Below are 21053 nucleotides of genomic sequence, written 5' to 3' on the forward strand. Positions count from 1 at the left end.
AAGTTTTACACAATAGATGGAAACTATGTATAAGCGAGCACTTTTATGAGTGTCAAAATTGAACGACTCATTTGAGTAATGAAATTTTAAGTTGTTTTCAATCAAATTAAACACATACGTTAAAATTATCAATAAATGATAAACATGTACAAAGGAATATCAATATTTGTATTAAGATATTTGTGCTAATTACTCCGTTATATCATACTTGAGTATAATACTTCTCTGAATTCCTAAGAAAACTATTGCATTACAACTCCCTAAACATATCAAGTGACATTGAGGGGCATGTGTAACATTTTCCATTATATAATTCACATACATACAATCTTCAATCCTTTATGACATTAATAGTCACAAATTAAATTAATCTATCAAAGTAAAAAGTATTCATAAATTTATTGCAAAAAAGAAAAATAAGAAGTAGAAAAGACCTATATGTCCATAACATCATCTTCCCCACAAATACAAGAAGATGTGTCATTTGTATCACCTTTGAAGACAAAGTTACCTACCCATTTCTACTCCATTTTTAGTGATTCCAAGTTCTATGGATTTCTCTACTAGCCTACTACAATGTCCAATCCAAAAACCAAGACAAACCAACCCTCATTTCCACCAATTCATCAAAAACCATTTCAAACTCACAAAAAAACATGCTCATGACCAACCATGATTCAAAAATCAAAATTCTCCAACCACATAACCAAATGAAACAAAAACCAATCCCACTCAAAAACCTATGCTCCATATCTTCAATATAAAAACAATCCCACAAAATTCCAATAAAAAATTCCCAAGTTATTCAAGTAACAAATGAAGGCAAAAGCACACCTCAACCCCATTTGATCCCCCCTCCATCACATATCTATCCATCCCACACTCACCATTCAACCCTTCACAACCGTCGATTTCAAAGCCAATCCAACGGTCTAAATTCAAAACTATCTCCAAGCAATCCTTGAGGACACCTGATAGCCAATCAGAACGCAGCAGTGACATAATATATAAACATAGAGGTATCACGGTGCTCACGCCACGCTCGTCGGCTCGCTCTCCTTCTCATCCTCAAGCCCCTAACCCTAATCCCTCCCTGCAAAGCTTATCGCCATGGCGACTGACGAGACCATGGCCACAATCGCGGACGAGCCGGCCCCAAATACAGGCCCAGAGGCGGCCGCCGAGGAGCCGAAAGCGGAGCAGAAGAAGGCCAAGGCTTCGAAAGAGCCGAAGCCTCGCAAGCCTCGAAGCGCTCCAACCCATCCTCCTTATCTGGAGGTAAGATCTATCTCTTCATCTCTTTTGTTACTTTTGGTCTTCTTCTTCTTCTCCTTCTCCATTTGTTGATGGATTCTAAGATTGGTTTGCAGATGATTACTGAGGCAATCTCGGCATTGAAGGAGAGGTCTGGGTCTAGCCAGTACGCGATCGGGAAGTACCTCGAGGAGAAGCACAAGGATAAGCTTCCGGCGAACTTCAAGAAGCAGTTGCTGTATCAGCTGAAGAAGCTCGCCGCTGGCGAGAAGCTCGCCAAGGTGAAGAACTCGTACAAGCTCCCCGCCACCAGAGCTCGCCCTAAGCCGCTGACGAAGAAGCCGGCTGCTTCTCCAGCAAAGCCCAAGCTGAAGGCCAAGCCGAAGCCGAAAGCAGCCGTCGCCGCATCCAAGTCCAAAGCTGCTAAGCCTCAAGGCTAGCCTAAGCCCGCCGCCGTGGTGACCAAGTCGAAGTCCAAGATGGCTCCGGCAAAGCCCAAAGCCAGCTCAAAAGCCGTCGCTTCTACCGCCGCCGCTGCTGCAGCTAAGGCGAAGCCGAAGCCGAAACCTAGCCAGCAGCAGCAGCAACAGCCAAGCCAAAGCCCAAGCCTGCTGCAGCTGCCGAAGGCGAAGCCTAAACCAGCGGCTAAGCCGAAGCCGTCTGCAGCTGCCTCACCTAAGCCGAAGCCAAAAGCCCGGTCTGGTCGGCCAGCCAAAGCCGCCAAGACCTCGGCTAAGGGTACTCCTGGCAAGAAACCCGCTGCATCTGTTGGCAAGCCGAAATCGAAGCCAGCCGTGAAGCCGAAGCAGGCGGAGCCGGCTCCTTCGAAGACAAGGAGCAGTTCACGAGCAACCCCATTGAGGAAGGTGCCGGCGAGAAAGGCCAAGAAGTAGCCTCAATAGATATAGGGTTATAATGGTCTTATTACAGTCAGTTCATAGGGGTGGTACTCATTGTAAATTTGATGAACTAGCAGGGTGGTATTATGCAGCTTATTATTGGGCCAGAAAATGAGAGCAAAATTGTGTTAGTTTGCAACTCACGTTGTATTTTTTCTTCCTTTGTTTTTTTTTTTATTTAAATAGTTTTGATCTTTTATTTGTGTTATGTATTTTAGAGTTGAGAGAGTGAAGTAGTGGGGTTACTGGTCGCATGTGAGTTGTCCCATGTGTTGTGGGAATGGAATTAGCTGGGAATTGTGAAGAGCTTTTGATGGTGGGAGAAGGGTTGTTTTGGGATTTTGTTTTAAATTTTATGTTTATTTTGTTTTTACTCTGGTTCAGTGGTTTGAATATGAGTGGCTTGTTTGTCTTCACAGTTGGGCATACATGAAAAGAGTTCTTATAATTTGACATAAACATGTTTGGACCATTGTTATATGTTGTATTTGTTAGTTCTGTTTATGTTATGAATTGTTAAATGTTATATGTTGCTTGTTAGTATAAGCAAAGGAATGATCGATACAATTATGCATATTATAATTGTAATTAAACATATGCATATTACAAATAGCATGATTTGCTCAATTCTCCTACCTTGTTTTTATAATATATAAATAGGGTTTCAAATTCCTATAAAGTAAATGTTCAATTTTTAAACATTTTTTATTTTGGTTTCAGAGCTGGGTGGAGGCCAAAGTTCTTTGAAAATCTTGGAAGGTTTGTCAAAGGCTCCTGTTTTTGAAAAGTTCAATCACAGGTTTTATGCCATGATCATCTGTTTTTTATAATTTTTTTGGTTATTATAATTTTTTTGGTTATCATAAGGCTATTTTAAATCCAAAATTTTATATTTGGCGTTTCATTTAGTTTTTAGAAATATTTTTTTTCCTCCATAATTTATATATTCTCCACAATTTATATATTTATACTATCAACAAATTTAATATTTTTAATTTTTTTTCACTTTCAACTATTGAATTTATATATTATAATATTTAAATATAATTTTATCTTTAATATTTATTATAACTATTTATTAAATATAAAATAAAATCGGATTGATAAAAAATATATTATTAAAAATCTATTCCACTGGTGGGTTATTTACACCAACTCGGGGCAAGGTTATCAGATCCAGTCCGCGTATTGACCATGCCAAACCAAGGGGTCAAGGATAGATGGGTTTGACCGGGTCGAACCAGAGTCAATAATAAAATATTAAAAAATTTATTATAATAATTAATAATGATAAAAAATATAACTTATATTTTAATAATTAAAAAAAATTAGTTAAATATAATATTTAAAATTTTAATTTTATATCTTTGTTTATTTTTAAAATATCTCAAATTTGATTAATTTAATATTTAAAATTTAAGTCTTATATATATATATATTGATTTTTTAAAATATAAATATTTTAAAAAACCTAATAATTTTATAATCTCTCATCAAGTCCCAACTCTTAAAAAAATTAAAAACAAAAATTCTGGGTACTCAAAAAAATTTAAGAAACAAGAATTCTCTCACACAGCCGCCCACGATCCTTCTCTCTCACACACACACACTCACAACCGGGCTTCTCTTTTTTGTCGCCGCCCTCACTTTCTCTCACCAGCCACCACTACCCTCACTTTCAAGTAATCCGACCGGGTTAATGATTTTTCGGGTAAACCAGTCAGGTCACGGTTGAACTGGCCGAGTTATCGATTTAACACTGGGTCTCTTTACACCAGGTTCAAAGGGGCATGTCCGGACAGGCCATATGGCCAGTTACCAGTTTTTCCTGTTGAACCGGCCGGTCCGGTCTGGGTTTGATAACCTTGACTTGGGGCATATAACATTATTGATAAAGAAAAAGTATAAACTTATATCATAGGTTATTAATTTAATTAAAATATGAAATTATAAATATAAATTTTATAAAAAATAGAAAGACAAAATTACAAAATTACAAAAAAAGAAAACAGAAAAAAACAGAAATAAAACATAAATAAAAAAAATATAAACTTAAGTTGTTAATTAACTTAACTTAATTAAAATAGAAAATTATAAATATAAATTTCATAAAAACAAAAAATAGAAAACGAAAAAAACAGAATTAAAAAAAAAAAACAGAAATCAAAACAAAAAAATTAAAACAGAAAAAAAATAATGCTTGTATAGAGGCACGGAATATCCTGCGCGCCATTGTATTAGAAAATAGATTTGGGGAGGATTAGTGTTGGATTGAAGCACCCCTGCACAAAATCTGATTAAAAATACTAAAAATAAGGGTGCGTTGACAATGGCGTTTGGACATCTATATTTGTAGATTTTCTTCAAATTTGGCGCAGGTGTTACTTCAACATAGCGCAATAACCTACACCAAATTTGAAATATGGGCACAGTATAACGCCCAATATCTTACGCGTTATTTTTTAATATTATTTTTTATGTTTTGATTTTGATTTTTTTAAATTATGTTTTTCTATTTTTGATTTTTATAAAATTTATATTTATAATTTTATATTTTAATTAAATTAATAACTTATAAAAACACTCGATTTGAACAATTTTTTGGTTATTACAAGCAAATTAAGGATAAATGCGCTCATATTGCACTTCCCAATGCATTGATTAAACATTTATGGTTTCGCTATGCAAATAACAAAGATAATTAAAAACTTGTGTGCTACTTTAGTTTTCAATAATATGTTGTTTTTACTCATGGTGCTTTTTTGCATGTTGTGTTTTTATTTAGTAATTAATGTAATGTTTGTGTTTGTATTTATATTTTTATATCAATCAAATTTGATTTTATATTTAATAAATATTCATAATAAATATAAAAAATTAAAATTTTATTTTAAATAGTATAATATTTAAATTAAATGGTTTAAAGTGAAATATTTAAAGATGATTAAATTTGTTGATAGAATGAATATATTAATTGTGAAACGAGAAGAATATTTTACTTTAGAGTTAAAAATAGAGATGGTGGTTGGAGAAACTTTTATTGTAAAAGTTGTCTTTTTGAGTATTGAAGCGCTAAATATAGAATTTTGGGTTGGAGATAGCCTTAAAATGGATTTTTCCATTAATGATGTATTTAACAGTTCAAACTATAATCTTTGAGATGAAAAATGTGTAGGTTTTATAGGAGTTTTTTTATTTGTTTATTTTATCTAATTGATAAAATTCATATAGATTAAGAAAATTTGTTAAAGTTTGTAATTTAATTTTTATAAAAATTTTTATTAACTTTATACGATTATTTTTATTTAAAATATGATTTAAAATTATCTAGTTGAATATAATTTATTAAAAATTGTAGATATAAAAGGTAATTTTTTTAAAAAATATTTAATATTTTAACAAATTTTTTAAATAAACAAGTAAAAATAACAAAAGAATCTCTAAACTGAAACAAGTAAAAAAGGACTAAAGGGAGTAGTTTTTATTTTGAATTATGGTTGGTGAGTTTCCAATACATTCTGAAAAAAAATAAAAATAGTGAGGATAAAGAAAAGTTTGACTAAACGTTTGGGAAAATGGGATGGTAAGAACCTTCAAATACTGACATGGTTCCGCAATACTTATGCAAATGCCATCAAACTGGTTTTTTGCTGGTTTGATACTAAATAAGAAGTAAGGGATATTTTGGCATCTCGCTATTCTACCTTTGATGACATTCATCAATTTGAATTGTAACGCGGTCTTCATAAAGTAACTTTGATGGCATTCATTAATTTGAATTGTATGCAGCAACAAGCAAGACAAAAAATTCATACCAATATCTCTGAACTACAAGTCCTATGGGATAAATTAGCTTTTTGTGATTCTCTATGGCCTAATACAGAAGCTGCTGAAGTATAATATGATCTTCAAGATCAACAGTGTGTTGATTCTATTCAAAACTCTCAGCTTCATCTTAGTCATTTACCTAAGCTTGATAATGTCATCAAAGATTTAATTTTTGAGGAGACTTGGTTAATTACCCTTTATGTTGAGCAAGAACCATCTTCAACAAATGCGGTTCTAGCTACTCAAGTATCCTCCGTGCAGGCCACACGGAGGTCGCACACCCTGCTGAGGGGCCGCTTTACAGAGGCAAGTGCTTTAATCTTTCTTCTCTTTTTGCCTGGAGTTAGAGGACTCGAATGAACTTCACATATACACAATTTGTTCTCCAAAACACTTCAATAATACTTCTTTGAGCTCTAAACAAAATTAATATGAAAAGTGCATAAACGGACATCGGTGTTACGAAAAATGCATTAAAGTGTACAAGATATGGCAATAAAATATAATGTATTAAGACACTTATCAAATATCCCCATAGTTAAGCATTTGGTTGTCCTCAAGCAAATAAACATGAAGAACAAGAGGAAATGATAAGTGGCTAAATACATAACCTCTTGGTCGGCTCAGAAATAAGGAATACAATAGTCAATGTAAAACTAAAAATGCCAAGCATACAACCACTAAAGAAAGTTTTGAAACATTCAACGACAATGTTTCTCCATATGAGTGTCTCTACCATCAGCCTCAGGCCTATCATATGCTCAAAGTCTTTAGCACTGTTTGCTTTGTTCTTCTTTAACTAAATTAGAACCATGGGTATGACTTTGTTGTTTTCTAGGATATAACATTGAACAGAAAGGCTATTGTTGTTGGGATGCTACTTCCAAACATCTTTGAATCTCATGTCATGTCACCTTTTAGGATTAAAAATGTTTTTCTCAATAATTCCATTTATAGGTGACAAACTATTGCATCTTTTATTTCTAATCCTACTGTTCCTCTTTGTCTTGATGAAGCTTCTGCAGGTGATAACTTTTCTCCTACATACCAACCTCTTGAGGAATCAAAGTTATCACCTGCAGAAGCTTCAACCTACTTTCCTCATTATCTTCTTCTATTACATCTGCTACTAATCCTCCACCACTTCGTTGAACCACTCATGTAAGCCCACCTTTTGTTCTTCTTTGTGACTATATTTGTTCTACCACTATACCTTCCAAACCTTGCACCTATTGTGGTGCTAGTTCTAATTCTCTTTGGTAGCAAGCAATGACAGAAGAACTTTAAACACATGTCAATCAATATACCTGAGATGTGGTTGATTTGCCTTCTAACAAATCTATAGTTTGATGCAAATGGATTTGTAATCAAAGACATGCAAAAATAGTTCTATAGAGTTATATAAGGCTCAACTTGTTACCAAAGAATTTAGACATGCATATGGAATTGGCTATGAAAAAACCTTTGCTCCAGTAGCTTATCTTACTTTTGCTTAAAGCCTTATTGCTATTGCTATCGCATAACAATGGAAATTGTTCCAAATGTACATTAAGAATTCCTTTCTCAATGGCAATTTATTAGAGGAGGTATACATGCAGCCCCCTCCTGGATATGGTTATTCTCCTCGTAAAGTTTATCGGCTACGAAAGGCTCTTCATGGACTTAAACAAGCAACTCGAGCTTGGTATTCAAAGTTTAGTAGTATTGTTTGTTCAATTTGGTTTTAATCTAGGCTCATGATCATACATTATTTATTTGGAAGACTACTACGGGAAGCACTGGTTGCTTCCCCGCAAGTCTACGGGATCGCCAAGTAATACCTCGTGTGAAGACACGAGGATCGTATTCCACGGGGCTAAGGATCTCCTATTACTCCTTCTCGAACTATTATCTAGCCTAAGATCTCAAGTGATGGAATTTACTCTACTAGAAGCAATTAAAACTAAAACAAGATTTCCAACAAATTAGAGAAAACAAGCAATGAGGAAGCAAGAGAATCAATGTAATGCAAAGGCCTACTGATGTGGATCACCTTGAGAGGGGTTATCATGAAACATCGATGATGATTAAATGATGCAAGGGCAAATTGGACCAAGAAATTTCTAGATTAGAACAACCCCAATTTCTCAGCGATTGAACCCTAATCCCATACGAACATTGATAGGAATTTCTTCCAAATCCACGTTCCTACGATTGCATTAAGTACAAGAAAATCACAAATAGGAGTAAACCTACTCTTCTTCGGCTTAACCTAACATGGAGGGCTACCAACACCCAATTTCTCGGCGTGATGATACAAGTATCCCCTTCTAATCCATTCATGATTTAATACATGCGAGTAAGTTACATCTACATGCATCTCTCATAAAAGAGCTACGGATTTCTCTTTAGTGTAGCACTTAGCATGAAAATAATGGATTAAATCTCAAAATTACCCAAGCATGGAATTAACATGTAATCATCCAAAATACATGATAAAACCCCCCATGGTTCACCAACACCCGGTGGCCTTGGGGGTCTAGTGTGTCATCATCCCACAACAAGCAATATAATCAAGCAAAACATGAAAAAAAAGCATAAATGACACTCCCTAGATGAAATGGTGGAGGAGGAGGTAGAGAATGTGCCGAATGATGCTTACCCCGCCAAAGGAGTGCCAAATGACACTTCCTCTAGCCGCGGGTCTCCTTCCTTTGAATCGTGGTAGATCTCCCCTTGAATGATGTTGCCTTCTTGCCTTGAGAGTCTTGGACCTTGGCCTTGAATGATATCCTAGCTTCCTTGCCCTTCTTCTCCTTCCCAAGGTCGCCCAAAGCCTCTCAAGTAGTCTCTCAAAATATGTCCAGAAAAAGTCCCTTCTTCTACCCGAAAAGTCAGCTTTTATACCTCTCAAAGCATACGGGTCGTGTAGGGGTCGTATGGGGGTCGTAAGGCACTTAAATAACCTATATTCGCGTTCCATACGGGGGTGCATACGGGGTCCATACGGCCTCCATACGTCCCTCATACTGGGTGGTATGGGGGTGGTATGGAAATCTGGGCAGACATCTTCAAATCATTCCGCTGTTACAGTGCATACGACCCCCATACTGGGTGGTATGAGAGTGGTATGAAATTGATGTTTTCTTCTCTTTTCGTCTAAATGATATCTTCTTGTTCTCCATGGCTTTCTCATGCCCTACAAAGCAAATAGTAGATGATTAAGCCCAAAACGGGCATCAAACCTCACAAAATACATGCAAAGTGAATACGATATATATATATATATATATATATATATATATATATATGAAAACACCTACATTTAGACACTTATCAAATATCCCCACACTTAAGTGTTGCTTGTTCCTAAGCAAACCACTCATGAAAAACAAAGAGACTAAAAAGTGGCTAAATGCACTACCTCTGGCTCAAGCAAATATAAGATTCCAAAAGCAATGAACAATGATACATAGATTCCAAAAATATCCTGTCTCACCCCTTATATGTCTGTGCCGTGTAAGTGAATTTTATATCTCATTTGCCTTGATCCGGTCTAGCCTAAGGACTTCAATTAGTACAGATCTAGATGCTAATCACTCCACATACAAATAATACTAAGCCATAAACTATTAAGTGCTACTTCAATGGCCAAGTAAGATCCCTCTAAATCTTTAGCTTGAAACTGAATCCTCTTTCTTCTCAAAACCTTAGGTAGGTACTCAAAAAGATCATCAGGGTTTTTTTTTATTTTAATTTCATCATTCATTTCTTTGTTTCGAGTCCGACTAACGTAGACTGCACCAACATCATTTTGAAATCTTTCTGGAGGGTGCACATGTTGGTTAGGCACAAGAGCCACCCAACTACTCGATTACAGTCTACATAGATGCATTCATGCTCACTAGCAGAGAAATATTGACATAGACTCATTCTTTTTTTTTTTTCACATTCACCCTAGATCACATCTTTAGAGTACTCAACAAGACTTAGAAGTTCTTCAGAGTCCATTGAAGGATAGAACTTAGTATTCTAAAGCCAAGTACTCAAAGTAGTGTGTTAAGCATACAAGAGAGTTAGAGTAGTCACATTGGCTATTCCCAGGGCATTGACAAAAAATTCAGTGCACATGACAATACTAGGGGTAAAACAGGATTCACTAAAGCATAAAAAACAAGTAACTCACATCAATCATTAGTCCAAGCTAAAAGAATCTTCTTACAAGAATGAACAAAGCCATCATAGGTAGAACTAGCATGTAACAAATGGTTCTAATGCATGAAAGACACCCATCCCCATACTTAGTGTTGTACATTGCCCTCAATGTACACTAATCATGAAAAACATGTGAGATCAAGCAATGAAAATAATATAGGAGGGTGAAAACGAACTTCCCCGGTTCAACTTGTGCTCGTCATGAGGAATGACTCAACAAAAGGTGTGGTGAGCAATACATGTCTCGTCCGACCTCCATTAAAAATTAGAAAAGCTCACCAAATTCCCTCAATGCCCTGCGAGGCAAAAAGGGGACATCATCATTCCACAAAAATTTAGCAATGCAAACACAAGGGAGAAACTAGGGAGATGTCAACAAAACACATAGATGAAAAGAAAATAAAGTTCGACAACACAAGTCGGTAGGGTAAGAACCATGCCAACTCAACTAAATACAAAAATACAAAACAGAGCAAGCTAAAGTAGATAATGAGTGTCCATGCTCAAACGGGCTGCTACTTATCACAATCTGGTGCCAGTGGTGGTGGCATGGTGGTAAAAGAAGTGGTCACGGTGTGCGAGGATGAACCATAATATGAGGTGATAAAATGGTGAAAATCCTCCTCGAGTCGACGCTGTCCCTCAATGATCTGGTGAAGATGGCCATGAATCTCGTGCTGCTCCTGACGCATACCCTGAATCTCTCCCTTAATCCCTCTTAGTCTCATGTCAAAATCAGGTAATGATGTAGTGCCGGGGGTAGGGACAGGAGTGTCCTCAGGCTCTGACTTTGTGTGCTCTATCTCATGCTGACTGGACTCGCTAGTGGCCCAGGGGAGTGTGGGTCTGCCACTTACATGCTCCCTCACCACCAAGCCTATCGCCCATATGTGGGCCTTCCCAAGGGGTGCTGCACCTCCTACAATGGTTATACCTCGAGTCTGCTCGAATAAACCCATGCCACGGATCAATCTAGTCATATAGGGCCCAGCAAATATAGCTCCTAATTGCGCATACAATCCCTGGTTAAGAAATGCATCAGCAACAAGGTGGCCAAGATGAGTAGGGCGCTGCTCAAAGATGCCATACATCATGTAAAGATCAGACTATGTGACCACCCCCTTGCTATCAGCCCGACCCCAAATAGAACGAGCAATCAAAACATGAATGTATCTGTGTGCCGGGTCTGTCATGCGTGAGGCTTTTCGGGTCTGGTCACTACCTCTCAAGGTTGCCCAATAGCGGCTTCTACTCACATCACTTGGGAAATCAAGCTTAAGACGGTCACCAAGCATCAAATTGATAACCTCATCATCATAGATTCCTAAATACTTGGCAAAGTCTAAGTGGTGCATAGTATGAGTTCTTCCAAAAGCTTGAAAATGGATGGTAACACATTTCCTATCCGCACGGATTGTGCATCTTGTCGTGCCTCAAAAGTACTCAAAACCTCCAAGGTTAATTGGCGAAAGGTTGGCTCATTAATGGCAAAAAGCTTATCCCAACAATTATGCGATAGCCACTCCTTGACTTGATTTTCTATCCTAAGGCTCTCCACAAGCCCCCAATTGATGTAACACAACATCCCAAATGGTTTTGTCTTCAAGGTATCATATTTCTCTCGATGATGGGCCAACTTGAAGACGGGTTCATTCGGTGTAGATGAGGGTTCTGTGGTTCTTGGGCGTTTGGAGGCGAGTCTTTTAGTGTGAGGTATCCCTATAATGAAGATAAACCTTGTTCAAGCTTATAGGGATTCAAGATAAATCAAAATAAAATATGAGAGATAGAGGAAACAAATGAAAAATCAAAATTTTGTGGTCATACGGCCGTATGGGGGCCATATGATCACTATTCATACAGCAAGAGTTTCCCCTATATTCATGGAATTGAAAAAATTTTACATAGATTTGAATGAAAATCCATCCATGACATTCACATAATCCAAATTAAGCAAAATGCTAAAGAAATTCCACACAAAAGCTCCAAGAATGCACAAGAAATGAAAAAAAATAAAACTAGGGCATTGAAAAAGCATACCGATGAAATCTTGAGAAAACAAGCTTTAAACACGAGAAAAACCACTAGATCAAAGTCTCCAATGGATGAAGAGAAGTTTTAGGAGAAAAAATGAGGGGATTTGGCCAAGAAATGAGTGAGAAAGAAGAGAGAAAATCGGTGGAAAGATGAGAGAAATGAGAGAATGGAAGAGAGAGAGAAGAGAGGGTGCTTAAAGGGGCAAGAACGCCCCATACGACCCCCGGCCGAGAGGCATCTCTCGGCCGAGAGATCCTGCGCATCTTAGATGACCCGTATGGGGGCCGTTTGGGGGACGTCTGAGATGCCACAGAGCCACTGGATTGGCTCTGTGTTAATCTCAGACGGCCTCCATACGCCTCAGTATGGCCGTATGACTTTTAAAATCACTCAAAACTTTGAAATCCTACTTCAAATGATGTAAAAATGAAATAGCAAGCTTCAAGACTTATCCAAAAATGAATAAAATGAATAAAACGATGATCTAGCACGTGAAATGACACCAAAATATGAGTTTCTCAAGAAGTTGCACAAATAAACCACAATTAAAACGATGAGAACAATGTGCCAAGTGTATGAGCATGAACTTATTGAAAAACAAACACGTCTAAGAAATACGAAAATTGAAATGAACTAAGATCTAAAATACGAAAAATGCAAGAAAACTCCCCCGAATGCTTGGGTTGCCTCCCAAGAAACGCTTGTTTAACGTCACGAGCATGACGTACCTCATTCCTTACCTCATGGGAATTCAAAGAGTTTGAAGCCACCCCCAATTTTTTGTGTAGTGTTGGTTCTTCTCGGTAAATTCAGTGACAACATTGAAAAGACCTCGAATTGGTCATGAGTAGAGAGGGGTAAAAATTTTACCTTTCCTCCTTGAGGTGTGGGGTGATGAAGCTTGGTACCTTTTTTTTCTCTCCCATGAATCTCCCTCCACATTTTCTTCACAAATGATTCTTTTTTCTCTTTTTCCTTGGCATTAGTACAAGATACCTTCTCTTTTGGTTGCTTCATGTTGTGGATTTGAGGATGGTAGTGAGGTTCTTCTTGTTCTTCATTCTCCAACTCTCCCAAATACTCATCCAAAGGTTTTATCAAGAGCACCTACTGTACACAATCAGAAATCAACCTATCAGTTTCATCAATGAAGTAAAGTGTGTCATAATAATCTAAAGAATGTTTCATAGCAGCCGACAAAGTGTACACCACTTCCTCTTCTCTGACTCTTATCATTAATTTCCCTCCTTTCAAATCAGTTAGGGCACCCGAGGTGCTGAGGAATGGTCGGACAAGAATCAATGGTATCTTCACATCCTCATCGATGTCCATGATGACAAAATCCATAGGAAAGACAAATTTGTCCACTCGGACAATCACATCTTCAACAATCCCATGAGGTTTCCTTGTTGATCGATCTGCCAATTGTAAGGTCATCCTCGTGGGCCTTAACTCATCCAAGCCAAGTTTCAAATACATGGTGTAAGGCATGACATTTATGCTAGCCCCCGAATCCGCTAGAGCATTTTCTTGGACTCCTCCTTCAAGCATGCAAGGAATAATGAAGCTTCCCGGATCTTTCAACTTTTGTGGGAGCTTCTTTTCTAAAATGACTGAGCAATTTCCTGTAAGTGCAACCGTGCCTTCTTCCTCCAACTTTCTCTTGTTCGTAAGGAGCTCTTTTAAAAACTTGGCATATTTTGGCATTTGAGTTAATGCTTCAACTATAGGGATGTTCAAGTGGAGTTGTTTGAAGATGTTGATGAATTTTTTGAAGTGAACATCCTCCTTGTCATGCTTCAATCTGGTTGGATAAGGGATAGGAGGCTTGTACTCTGATGATTTTGACCGTTCTTGTTGTTGCGGCTTGTCATTTCTTCCTTGCTTTTTATCTTCACTATTTTCTTCAACTAGCTTGGGGTCTTCCCCGAAGGCTACCCCACTTTTCTTGACACTTGGATCAACTTTGACCCTTGTTTCCACTTGCCTCCCACTTCTAAGGGCAATGGCCTTCAAGTGCTCCCTTAGATTGTCTTCCGTGTTACTAGGAAGACAACCTAAAGGACGCTAAGAATTTGCTTGGCGAGTTCCCCTACTCAATGCTCAAGTGATTTTACAGAAGCTTGGAGGTTTCTCAAAACTGAACCTATCTCATTGAAAACTGTTCGGCATGCTGAGTGAGTTGAGCATTTACCTTGCCAAATTGTGCATCCATGCTACTAGTTAGGCTATTGAACCTAGCATCAATACTGAGCATGAACTTGGCAAGGACCACTTTAGTGGTAAATTTCTTCTCAAAAGCCGGTTGTTGAAATTGAGATCCTTAGGGTGGTGCAACTCTTTGTGTTGGCCTTGGTTCCATGCAAAATTTGGGTGGTTCTTCCACCCCGGATTGTAAGTTGAGCTATATGGGTTCCTTTGATTTTGTTGCCCCCAATGTAGTTGAAATTCTCAATGGAAGCAACAGAGGATTTAGCAATTGGACATTGGGCTGCACCATGCCCACCACCGCAAGTGCTGCAATTCATTACTGATTCTAACCTCGAACTATTGCCCATAAGAAGATCAAGCTTTCGAGTCAACACATCAACCTTTGCGGCCAAGGCATCATTGCTATTCACTTCATAAATTCCAGCAGTCTTTTGTGAAGATCCCCTTGAGGCCCAATGTGATTCATTGCTTGCCATAGACTCAAGTAATTGCTCAGCCTCATCGGGGTTCTTGTTGATAAGGGAACCACCCGCCGTGGCATCAATGAGTTGGCGGGTAGCATAGTTCAACCCATTGTAGATGATTTGTACTCGCATCCATGAAGCAAAACCATGATGGGGGCACCTTCTAAGGAGATCCTTGAATCTCTCATAGGCTTCAAACAATGTTTTGGACTCCCCTGGTTTAAAGGATGAAATTTCTTGTCTTAATTTGGCCGCTTTGCTTGGCAGAAAATACCTCCCAAAGGAACTTCTCAACCATATCCTTCCATGTTTTTATAGACTCTGGAGATAATGATGTAAGCCAATGATATGCCCCATCTCTAAAACTGAATGGAAATAGCCTCAAACGGATAGCATCGTCTGACACTCCATTAATTTTGAAAGTAGAGCAAATTTGGAGGAACCGGGAGAGGTGGTCATGTGCATCTTCATTTGCAAGACCATTGAATTGAACCGAGTTCTGGACCATGCCGATTGTACTTGCTTTAATTTCAAAATTGTTGGATGCCACGGATGGTGTTTGAACACTAAACTCATCACTCGTGAAATTGAGGTCTTTCATATTTCGGATAGAGTGCGTCGCTCTTCGGCTATGATTGAAGACTCTCTATCCTCAATTTTCAATGTTTTGAGCACTCGACCCTTCACCAACATCTCTCAATCTCCGATGCAAAGTTTCTTTCAATTTCACTATCCGGTGTAATTAAGGTCGTTGTATTTGAATGTGTCATGCATAGTACCTTGCAAAATCTAAGAAAAATGGTAGAAAGTTAAGATCAAAGGAAAAGAAAAATAACGATAAAAAATGAGTAAATAGTGAAATGTCTAGAGTAATAATCTAAAAGTTTCCTAGAATTCCTTAAAGTATCCCTGATAACGGCGCCAAAAACTTGGTTGCTTCCCCGCAAGTGTACGTGATCGCCAAGTAATACCTCGGGGCTAAGGATCTCCTATTACTCCTTCTCGAACTATTATCTAACCTAAGATCTCAAGTGATGGAATTTACTCTACTAGAAGCAATTAAAACTAAAACAAGATTTCCAACAAATTAGAGAAAACAAGCAATGAGCAAGCAAGAGAATCAATGTAATGCAAAGGCCTATGGATGTGGATACCCCTTGAGGGGTTATCATGAAACATGGATGATGATTAAAAGATGCAAAGGGCAAATTGGACCAAAGAGATTTCTAGATTAGAACAAGCCCAATTTCTCGCGATTGAACCCTAATCCCATACAAACATTGATAGGAATTTCTTCCAAATCCACGTTCATACGATTGCATTAAGTATAAGGAAATCACAAATAGGAGTAAACCTACTCTGTCTTCATCTTAACCTAACATGGAGGGCTACCAACACCCAATTTCTCAGCGTGATGATACAAGTATCCCCTTCTAATCCATTCACGATCTAATACATGCGAGCAAATTACATCTACATGCAACACTCATAAAAGAGCTACGGATTTCTCCTTAGTGTATCACTTAGAATGAAAACAATGGATTAGATCTCAAAATTACCCAAGCATGGAATTAACAAGTAATCATCCAAAATACATGATAAAACCCCCCAAAGGTTCACCAACACCCGGTGGCCTTGGGGGTCTAGTGTGTCATCATCCCACAACAAGCAATATAATCAAGCAAAACATGAAACAAAAGCATAAATGACACTTCCCTAGATGAAATGGTGGAGGAGGAGGTAGAGAATGTGCCGAATGATGCTTTACCCCGCCAAAGGAGTGCCAAATGACACTTCCTCTAGCCGCGGGTCTCCTTCCTTTGAATCGTGGTAGATCTCCCATTGAATGATGTTGTCTTCTTGCCTTGAGAGTCTTTGACCTTGGCCTTGAATGATATCCTAGCTTCCTTGCCCTTCTTCTCCTTCCCAAGGTTTCCCAAAGCCTCTCAAGTAGTCTCTCAAAATATGTCCAGAAAAAGTCCCTTCTTCTACCCTAAAAGTCAGCTTTTATACCCCCCAAAGCATACGGGTCGTGTAGGGGGTCATATGAGGGTCGTAAGGCACTCAAATAACATAGATTCACATTCCATACAGGGTGCACACAGGGTCCATACGGCCTCCATACGGCCCCCATACTGGGTGGTATGGGGGTGGTATGAAATTGCTGCTTTCTTCTCTTTTCACCTAAATGATTTCTTCTTGTTCTCCATGGCTTTCTCATGCCCTACAAAGCAAATAGTAGATGATTAAGCGCAAAATGGGCATCAAACCTCACAAAATACATGCAAAGTGAATACGATATATATATGAAAACACATACATTTAGACAATTATCAAGCACTTTACTTCTCCTTTATGTTGATGACTTAATTATTACTGAGGATAATTCACAAGGCATTGCTATTCTCAAATCCTTTCTTACCCATCAATTTAACATGAAAGATCTTGGTCTTCTCAATTTCTTTCTTGGGCTTGACATTTCCTCTAATCAAACTAGATATTATTTGACTCAAGCCAAATATGTTGTTGAGCTAGTTTCTTATTGCACATACTCCTATATAATTTAATGCTAGATTGTACTATTCTTACTAATGGAACTCTCTGTGGATAATTAATTGGCAGTTGTATTTACCTTACTGTCACTCGACCAGACATTGCCGATGTAGTTCATATTTTTGGTCAATTCATAACGAACTGCTCGATGTATAATTCATTTTGCTGTTGTTTAAGCATCATTCATTATATCAAAGGGAAGCTATTTAATGGTCTTGATTTCTCTATACATTCATCCGTTGAATTGAGAGCTTACTATGTGTTGATTGGGCAAGAGATCCTACTGACCGACGCTCCACTATTAGATTTTTTTTTCTTGGTACTGTTTTGATCTCATGGCGTAGTAAGAAGTAATCAGTTCTCTCTTGCTCCAGTACTAAGGCTAAGTTTAAACTGATTGCTGATAATGCATTTGAACTTCTGTGGCTACATTGGTTCCTCCAAGATATGGGCATTTTACATTGCTTTGCTACTTTAGTGATAACTGTAATGCTATGCAAATTGCTCATAATGATGTCTTTCATGAATATACTAGACACATTGAGAATGGTTGTTATTTTATTCGACATAATATACTCCTAGGAACCATTTAACTCATCTTTGTTTCCTTAGCCAATCAAATTGCAGATATCTTCACCAAAGCTAACATACCAAGCCAGTTTCAAGATTTAGTTTCTAAACTCAAGCTATCGGAACTTTCACCATCTTGAGTTCAAGGGGGGATGAGAGCGTAATCATTGGAATGATAAATACAATCATGTATAAATATAGCATGATTTACAATCCCTTGAATCATGAATAAACATAGCATGATTTGCTCAATTCATATCCCATGTTTCTATAATTAGTGTAGGCTCATTTTTATATAAATAGGAATTCATATTCTTGTAGGGGATATAGAGAAAATATGCAATACATTTGTTCTTTTTCTCTACATTTATTATCTTTGCTAATTAGAAATAGCAAAATAAAATATGTTGGACTTGGCAGTGTAGTTTTGTACCATGTGCGTCAAGGCTAAATTTGAAGACTTAATCCACTAGTGGTGCTAAATTTGAAGAATTAATCCACTAGTAAAAGAGATGCAGGGTCAAATTTGGAGAATTAATTCTCCAAATTAATTCACTAGTGAAAGATGCGGGGGTTGAACTTAGAGAATCAATCTACTAAGAAAAGATTTACAAATCAAGAACACATCCCATCACGAAGATATTGGTTATCAACACAAAATCTTATCTTAGAAGTTGTCTTAACCAATCATTTCTTGCTCTCAACCATTACTAATGAGACAAGCCTTTCCCAAGATCTCTACCATGGACAATAAGTTCTATCTCAAGATTGATGTTCTCACATGCACTTTTCCTTTAGGCCTTTCTACATTATGAACCTTTTAGAAAAGACTTCTATAGTCATTCACATGAATCAGCTCTCGAACTTTCAATTTTATTTAATTCTCAACTAGCTTTGAATTTAGTGTTATAACCTAAATAATGACATGAATTGCAATTTGGCCTAAACACATGCTGAAAATAATAAGTTGTAAGTTTGGGTTGCCACATGGGAAGATCACATTTAAACTTTCCTAAATTTCCAATAAATCTCTGCCAAACCTAAAAATAATTGTACTCACCAAACATATCAGCAGAATCCAACCATGATTTTCAATCAAACTCCTAACCCTGGCATTCTTTCAATTAACCAAAAATAGCTTTTGATCATTTTTAATGTTATCTTCAATTAACAAAATATAATCTTTAATGATTCCAAGTATAGTTTTCAATTAATTGTAATCCTGGCACTCTCCTAATATAGATCTAATCAAAGATAGCTTTCAATTAAATAATAATCTCGATAAACTATCTTGTAGCCTGAGTTGGTTTACCAATCAAATAAAGATAGACTCAATCTTGATTTAGCTCTTTAATCAATCAATCAATCAATCAATCAATCAATCTAGAAGTCTCTCAATTTATCTCCAATCAACTAAAATAGCTTCAATCACCACAATAAGGAAACCACCATTCTCTGCTATAAAATTTGTGTAATGAATAATAGCAACTCTTAATAATACAATAAAGGAATGTTAGATTTCAACCCTAACAATGACTCCTTTGACATTACTTGTCACAACCAAGTTATAACATAAGCAACTCTACATGTTATAACATTATGTAGATTTAAGTTATAACATAAAGTAGATAAACAACAAAAGCAACCTACAAATTGCACATTTCTCCTCCGTTGGAATCCATTATGATAAATTAAAAAAAAAAAAATTCATTCTCCCCTTTTTTTCTACTCTATAGATTGAATCAACCTGCATACAACATCTAGAAAGAAACAAGATAACAATTTACATACCATATTCTTACATGACTTTATCACTCTTAGTATAAACTTCATAACAAAGTAGCATAATATCAACAAGAGAGTTCTTCAACAATGGCAACATAGAAAATGATTGATACACCCTTTATGTATGCACTAGTGGACAGGTTATAAAAAGTATTTAATCTACCCGAAGATCGGGTAATCGAATCCACAGGGATAAGCTTAACTAGTACTTCTTCACCCTCTATTACCTAACCCATGAAAAGAGATTGATGTTGCAAACACTAATTTTAAAAATCTAAAACTAAGGCAGAGAGAGATGTTAGTTTGGGATGAAATCAAGGGATAAAGTGGTACCCCAAGCTCACTTTCTCTCAATACATTGCAATGACTTCCTAGATTGGCTATTGGTAGAGCACTTTTGGACTGTGGAGATTCTTAGAGTTGTTGATCCCTTTGGTTTAGACAATTGACCCTAATCCCATATGGTAATGGTGCATTACCCTATGATTGCATGGCACTCTATGAATCCCTCTATTAGGTTCTAATCTGGAGAGTTTGACACCAAACACTCTAAATCTATGGATGCACTCAACCTCCAAGGAGTTTGACACCATACACCCTATCTCTAGCCGTGCACTCAATCTCCAAGGAGCCCGACACCGTACATTCTAGTGCAAGAAATGCACTCAACACCTGTCACCTATAAATGACCTAACATGATGGATTTCTCAATCTTCACTATGCCAATCAAATATGCAATTAAAGCTTTCACACAATGTAATTGCAAGTATGAAGCAACGTAGAAGATTTACAAGAATACTCATAGCCAATATATAAAAACAAACAAATCAAATACAATAGGTCTTGAGATTTATGACCCGAGGCATCGAATGATAGTTTAGCATTTCATGTTCAAAGGTATCATGATACATTAAAAGATTGAAGACAAAAAAAAATCATAGTGAAACAACCTCAAACTCCTTTCTAAGTTTGCAATGTAATATAAGGATAGTGAAACTCCCTCAAATCATAGTGAAACTTCCTAATAAAACTATTATATCAGCTAGCCTTGTTGTCACCTGATATTTCTCTGGTATGTCTAAGAAAAAGCACTACAAAAATATTACAGTTTTGCAATAGATACTTGCAACAGAATAAATTTGTTGCAATTTTATAACAGATTTATAACATATTTGCGACGGATTAAAAAATTTGTAACAGATAAATTTTGCAATGGATTTGCAATCATTTTTGCAACAAAATTGTAACGAATTGGTGA

General features: G+C 37.0%; 1 non-coding gene and 1 pseudogene across 1 annotated transcript; both read left to right on the plus strand.

Annotated features, from left to right (window-relative positions):
• Positions 1 to 1082: 1082 nt before the first annotated feature.
• Positions 1083 to 2526, plus strand: LOC120274441 (annotated as a pseudogene).
• Positions 2527 to 15029: 12503 nt separating this feature from the next.
• LOC120275016 lies at positions 15030 to 15136 on the plus strand. The gene has a single exon (XR_005541043.1). It is a non-coding gene; the product is annotated as a small nucleolar RNA R71 (small nucleolar RNA).
• Positions 15137 to 21053: the final 5917 nt, after the last annotated feature.

This window comes from Dioscorea cayenensis, chromosome 13 (assembly GCF_009730915.1).
Source record: "Dioscorea cayenensis subsp. rotundata cultivar TDr96_F1 chromosome 13, TDr96_F1_v2_PseudoChromosome.rev07_lg8_w22 25.fasta, whole genome shotgun sequence".
Lineage (NCBI taxonomy): Eukaryota > Viridiplantae > Streptophyta > Magnoliopsida > Dioscoreales > Dioscoreaceae > Dioscorea > Dioscorea cayenensis.